This window comes from Phascolarctos cinereus, unplaced genomic scaffold, assembly GCF_003287225.1.
Source record: "Phascolarctos cinereus isolate Bilbo 61053 unplaced genomic scaffold, phaCin_HiC Scaffold_9;HRSCAF=440, whole genome shotgun sequence".
Classification (NCBI taxonomy): domain Eukaryota; kingdom Metazoa; phylum Chordata; class Mammalia; order Diprotodontia; family Phascolarctidae; genus Phascolarctos; species Phascolarctos cinereus.
In genome coordinates, this window is record NW_027556402.1 from 239,563,546 (window position 1) to 239,569,227 (window position 5,682).

General features: G+C 40.0%; 1 pseudogene; it reads right to left on the reverse strand.

Annotated features, from left to right (window-relative positions):
• Positions 1-664: 664 nt before the first annotated feature.
• On the reverse strand, positions 665-949 carry LOC110224026 (small ubiquitin-related modifier 3 pseudogene; annotated as a pseudogene).
• Between the last annotated feature and the right edge of the window lie 4,733 nt (positions 950-5,682).

The window sequence follows — 5,682 nt, forward strand, 5'->3', positions numbered from 1 at the left end:
TGGGCATCCTCTCAATTTCCAATTCTTTGCCACCACAAAAAGAGCTGCTATGAATGTTTTTGTACATGTGGGTCCTTTTCCCATTTGTTTGATCTCTTTGGGATATAGCCCTAGAAGTGCTATTGCTGGATCAAAGGGTATGCACATTTTTGTAGCCCTTTGGGCATAGTTCCAAATTGTTCTCCAAAATGGTTGGATCATTTCACAACTCCACCAACAATGTATTAGTGTTCCAATTTTCCCACATCTTCTCCAACATTTATCATTTTCCTGTTTTGTCATGTTGGCCAATCTGATAGGTGTGATGTGGTACCTTACAGATGTTTTGATTTGCATTTCTCTAATCAATAATGATTTAGAGCATTTTTCATATGACTATAGATGGCTTTAATTTCTTCATCTGAGAACTGTCTGTTCATATCCTTTGACCATTTATCAACTGGGGAATCATCGGCCATTTAGTTAAAAAAAAATACTTATTATGCCTGTGCACATACACCAGTTACTTTATGTACAATAAAAGAATGGGGGAAGGGAATCAAAGAAGAGAGAAAACTATACTGTAGTAGTCAGGATGTGGATGAACCAAATCTTGGTTTTCCAATTGTGAATGTATTGTTTTCCTTGGAAGCACAGTTCTGGAGTGGAGTTGCATGCTCTCTTTTTAGTAAGCGCCTCCTGTCTGCTGCTGGAATACATCAATTGTATGTTCATCCTCCATTTCCAACAGTGCAGGTGTGTCTGTTTCATTGATTGGTTGCCCATCAAATCGGAATCTGATCTGCCTCATTGACAAATCCTGTCGTTCACAACAGGCTTTCATTAGTTTACTAAGTGGTGTGTGCCTCTTAATCTTAAATTGCACCACCGAACTAACTGGCCCTGCCACCTTTAAATTAATGTGGTCGTTTTCATTCTTGACACCTTCCTTTGGCTTTTCATTGGCCATGGCGAGTCCGGGAGGTCTCCTCAGCCGCCGCTTCACAAAAGGGAACAGGGGGAGAAGCAGCAGCGGCAGAAGCAGGAGCAGGAGAAGGACAAGGAGGAAGATGATGGTGGTGATGATGAGGAAGAGGAGGAGGAGGAGAAGGAGGAGGAGGAGGAAGAGCTATTGTTTTTCCTCTTAATTTAAATGTTTCTTCATGGTTAAATACAAAGGGTTTGTGTAATATTTTATTTCTTATTTTGCACGTCTATTTGATTTGCTTTTTAAAATGGTTATTAAGTTTCAAATATTAAGGAAGAGAGTAGCAGTTATACATTTGCTTTCCCTGTAGGCAGTAAAGGACTGTTTTCTAATCTTGAATTTGAACTGTATCAAAGAATAGCAGAAATCATAGTATCCACAGCATGGTATGGTTGGAAAAGAGAATTGGATTTGGAGTCAGAGGACTGAAGTGAAATCTTACCTCACTGACTACCTCTGTGAAATTGAGAAAATCTCTGATCCTCTTTGGGTCTCACTTTCCTTATCTGTAAAATGAAAGGATTGGACAAGATTGCCTCTGAATGTCCATCTAGAATGAAATCTATGGTCCTACAACCTTTCAAAGGCATGTCAATTCTAACTAATCTCCCCTACCCACCCACTCAGCCACCCCAAACTGGAATACTGCTGATCTGATTGTATCCATGGTCAAATTAACTCCATGTACTGTTGATCCCCATCAATCAGGCTTCCTCCTAGTCGAGACCATCGTCATTTCTAACTAGTTTGTAAAATGAGTTCTAGTTTGGCCCTACCTGTAATGTGTACCTCACAGCACCACTGCAGATATCAAATGAATATATTTAAATGACTGTGTTTGTTAATTGCTAATTTTACCATGATTTTGTAAAAGTGCTTCTTGTTGTTGAGTCATTTTCAATTATGTCTGACTCTTCATAACCCCATTTGGGGTTTTCTTGGCAGAGGTACTGGAATAGTTTACCATTTCCTTCTCCAGCTTATTTGACAGATGAGAAAACTGAGGCAAACAGGGTTAAGTGACTTGCCCAGGGTCACACAGCTAGTAAGTGTCTGAGGCCAGATTTGAACACAGGAAGATGGAATCTTCCTGCCTCCAGGCCCAGTGCTCTATGCACTGCACCACCTAGCTGCCCTTTAAAATCACTGTCTTCTTCTTTTTACCTTCTAACTGCTTCTTTCCCTCAGTTTTGCTGCCTTTCCACTGCCATGCTTGTTTTCTCTTTTCATGCCAACCAGAATAGCAATAATAGTGACATATTTCCCTTTACCAACACACTATTTTCAGCATCCATCATCTTGATAATATCACATACATTCTTGGAGTATGCAGCGGAGTGGCTGGAGATGACTAATTCCTGTGGTTTCATTATAGGTGGTATTTTGGCATTTACCACCATAAAACAATTTTGATAATGCACTGTGAATTCCATGAGTATGTAATTTTTAAAAAAATCACTATCAGTCATAGGAGATGTACTTTACCTCTGCCACTGTCCAGCTGTCCACCACAGCTGCTTTGGGGGTGTAGAGGCTTTCATAGAAGAGTCAGATGAGCCAATGATGCCAAAAGCAGTAGGTCATTATTAAAGATATTTTAAATCTATCAATCCATCAACAGATACCTTTAAAGTATTTACTGTGTGCCAGACATGTGTTAGGAATACAAAGAAGAATTTAAAAAAAAATACTTCCCTTCCCTCAAGGAGTTTACGGTATTATGGGAGAGACATAATACATGTCTATAGGTATATACAAGGGGAGACATGAGGTCTACCTGAGAGGCCCAGCACCTCAATAGGTTAGGGATAAGGGAGTTATGAAGAAATACTAGAAAGGCATCAATCCTGCACTCAGCACACCATCTAGCACATAGTAAGCACTTTATGATGCTTTTTGATTGATAGAATGATTCCTCCAGATCTCATACAATGGATAGAATGATAGAAACAGGCCGTAGTTACGGGAGAGAATGTCTCATCCTAGCATTAGAGAGGAAAGGCCGTACTACATCTTGGTTCAGTGAGAGGACAGGAAATAATCATTTATTAAGCACTGACTATATGGCAGATGGGGCAGCTAGGTGGCACAGTGGATAGAGCACTAGGCTAGATATCAAGAAGAATCATCTTTCTGAGTTTAAATCTGGCCTCGGACACTTACTAGCTATGTGACCCTGGGCAAGTCACTTAAACCTGTTTGCCTCAGTTTCCTCATCTGTAAAATGAGCTAGAGAAGGACATGGTAAACCGTTCCAGTATTTTCACCAAGAAAAAACCCAATGGAGTCACAAGGAGTTGGACACGACTAAAAGATGACTGAACATGTGGCAGACACTGTGCTAAGCACTTTACATTTAATTCTCACACCTGAGATAGGTGATGTTATGAAGCTCATTTTACAGTTGAGAAAACTGAGGCAAACAGAAGTTAGGTGACTTGTCCATGATCTCACAACTAGCAAGTGTCTGAGGTCAGAATTAAACTCCAGGCTTCCTGACTACAGACTCAGTGTTGAGACTTAATTGCATCTAAGCAGAAAGTTGTCACAGGCCTTTTAGTGAAATAATTTTAGAGTCTTGTTAGGAGGAAGGAAGGAGTTGAAGAGCCCAATCAAGGCCTGACAAAATAGTGTCAATCTTCTATGCCTGATGTGAGAATGTTAACATGGGGGTATTTCTTGCATACCATGGCAAAGACCTTTTCGAGAAGATGATCCTTGAAGTCCTAACCAACAAAAATAATCAATGAATTTCAGAGTTAGATGGAACCATAATATCCATCCAGTACGGGGGTGGGGAACCTGAGGCCTTGAGGCCACATGTGACCCTCTACATCCTCAAGTGCAGCCCTTTGGCCAAACCCAAACTGCAAGTTTTGATTCAGTCAAACTAATGTGGCCCTGAGACCACAGTTTCCTCACCCCTGAATTCCAGTACAACTCATATCTGAAAAAGAATTCCCTCTGTAACAGATTGAAAATATGCTCATACATATCCTTGAAGACCTCTAGGGATAGAGGGGCCACCATCTTTAAAGAAAACCTATTTCACTTTAGAACAGTTGTAATTGTTAGGAAGTGTTTTCCCCTTTCCACCAAGTCTATAATTGTATACTTTTTTTTAAAATTCCATTCCAAATGGAACACTTAATTTTACTTTCACATGACAGCCCTTCAAATACTTGAACTCAGCTCTCATGACTTCCCACCCCAAAGTCTTCATTTCTTATTATTAAACCCTCAAATCTCTCCGTTTATTCCCATGCAATGTGAACTCAATACCCTTCCCCTCCCCAACTGCTTTTCTCCCACTAAGCAATGTCCTTTTTACGCTGTAGTGCCCAAAATGGAAAACAGTATCCCCAATGTGGCATTACCGGAATTAAGAATTTAACTGTCCCCCCCTTTTTCTCCTGGATGCTACACCTCTATTAATAATCCCTGAGATTGCACTAGCTTTGTTAGTGTCCGTTTTTTACTATTAACCCATATTGAACTTGTCTCCCATCAAAACTCCTGGATTTTTTCCCCAAACTACTATGTCTAAATCCATTTTTTTTATTCTTCAAAAGCTAGTGGAGCGTGATCTTCCCCTAAAGAAATGAAATCAAGTAAGGAAAGAGGGAGTGGAAGTAATGTTTTATTGATCAGGATAGTGATTTTCCTTTCTAATCCCCTCATCCCCTAAGGGATATATATTCTTGCTGTGCTGAGAAAATGACTGGCATGATTCCCATTAGTGTTACTAGGGGGTTCCCAATTGAATGTTTACTCCACAGTACTGAGAGAGCTCCAAGGATCAATGGATGAGTAGCAGGTGAGAGAGGAACATTAGATACAGTATTTAATAAATTGTATCTGAAGTTTAAATAGAAAGAGAAGGTAAATTTAACTATCAAGTGAAATCGCTGCTGCTCTGACAGCTGAGGACACAATAAAAAATTGCAATTCTTGACAATCTGGATGTATTAACCAGTCAGGACCCACTCCCTAACAAGAGGCTCTGATTTTTGGTGCTGAGTAGCAACATCCTAGAGAAGAAAGTACCTTTAGGACTCATGTAGCCTAATGGGCAATCCCCTTTAGAATATCTCCTAACTAGTGATGCAGACTTTGCTTATATTCCTCTAGGGCCTGAAAGCTCAGTAAGAAGCATCGTGACTCTAGATGACAGAGGGCTGAGCTTAGCTTGAGGAAGATTAGTATTAAATTCCCACCTCTTACACCCTCGGTGTGACCATGAGCGTGGCACCTCATTTATCCGAGTTAAATTTCTTCATCTGTAAAATTAGAGATTGGACTTAGCACTGTGCCTGGCATATAGCAGGCACTCAATAAATGCTTTTTGATGGATTGACTATAATTTCTACTTCATATGGGTGTTATGAGGCTCCAGTAACATATTGTATGTAAACTGTTTGGTAAACCTCAAAGCGCTCTATTAACATCAGCAATAATTGTTAAGTCATTGCCCCACAAGGTAGTCAATTCCATTCTCACATATGTACATATGTAACTGATTGAGGCAATCTGTTGATGTGAATAGAAGACTGACTTTAGATTTAGGAAGCATGGTATTTAAGTCCTGTCTCTGGTTCATACTAGCTGTGTTACCATGGGCAAGTCACTTAACCCCTAGGTGAATCTCTAAGACTCAGTTATAGTGGAGTGCCTAACCTACAGGCTGAGTTTCCACACTTGAAGTTATAGATAAT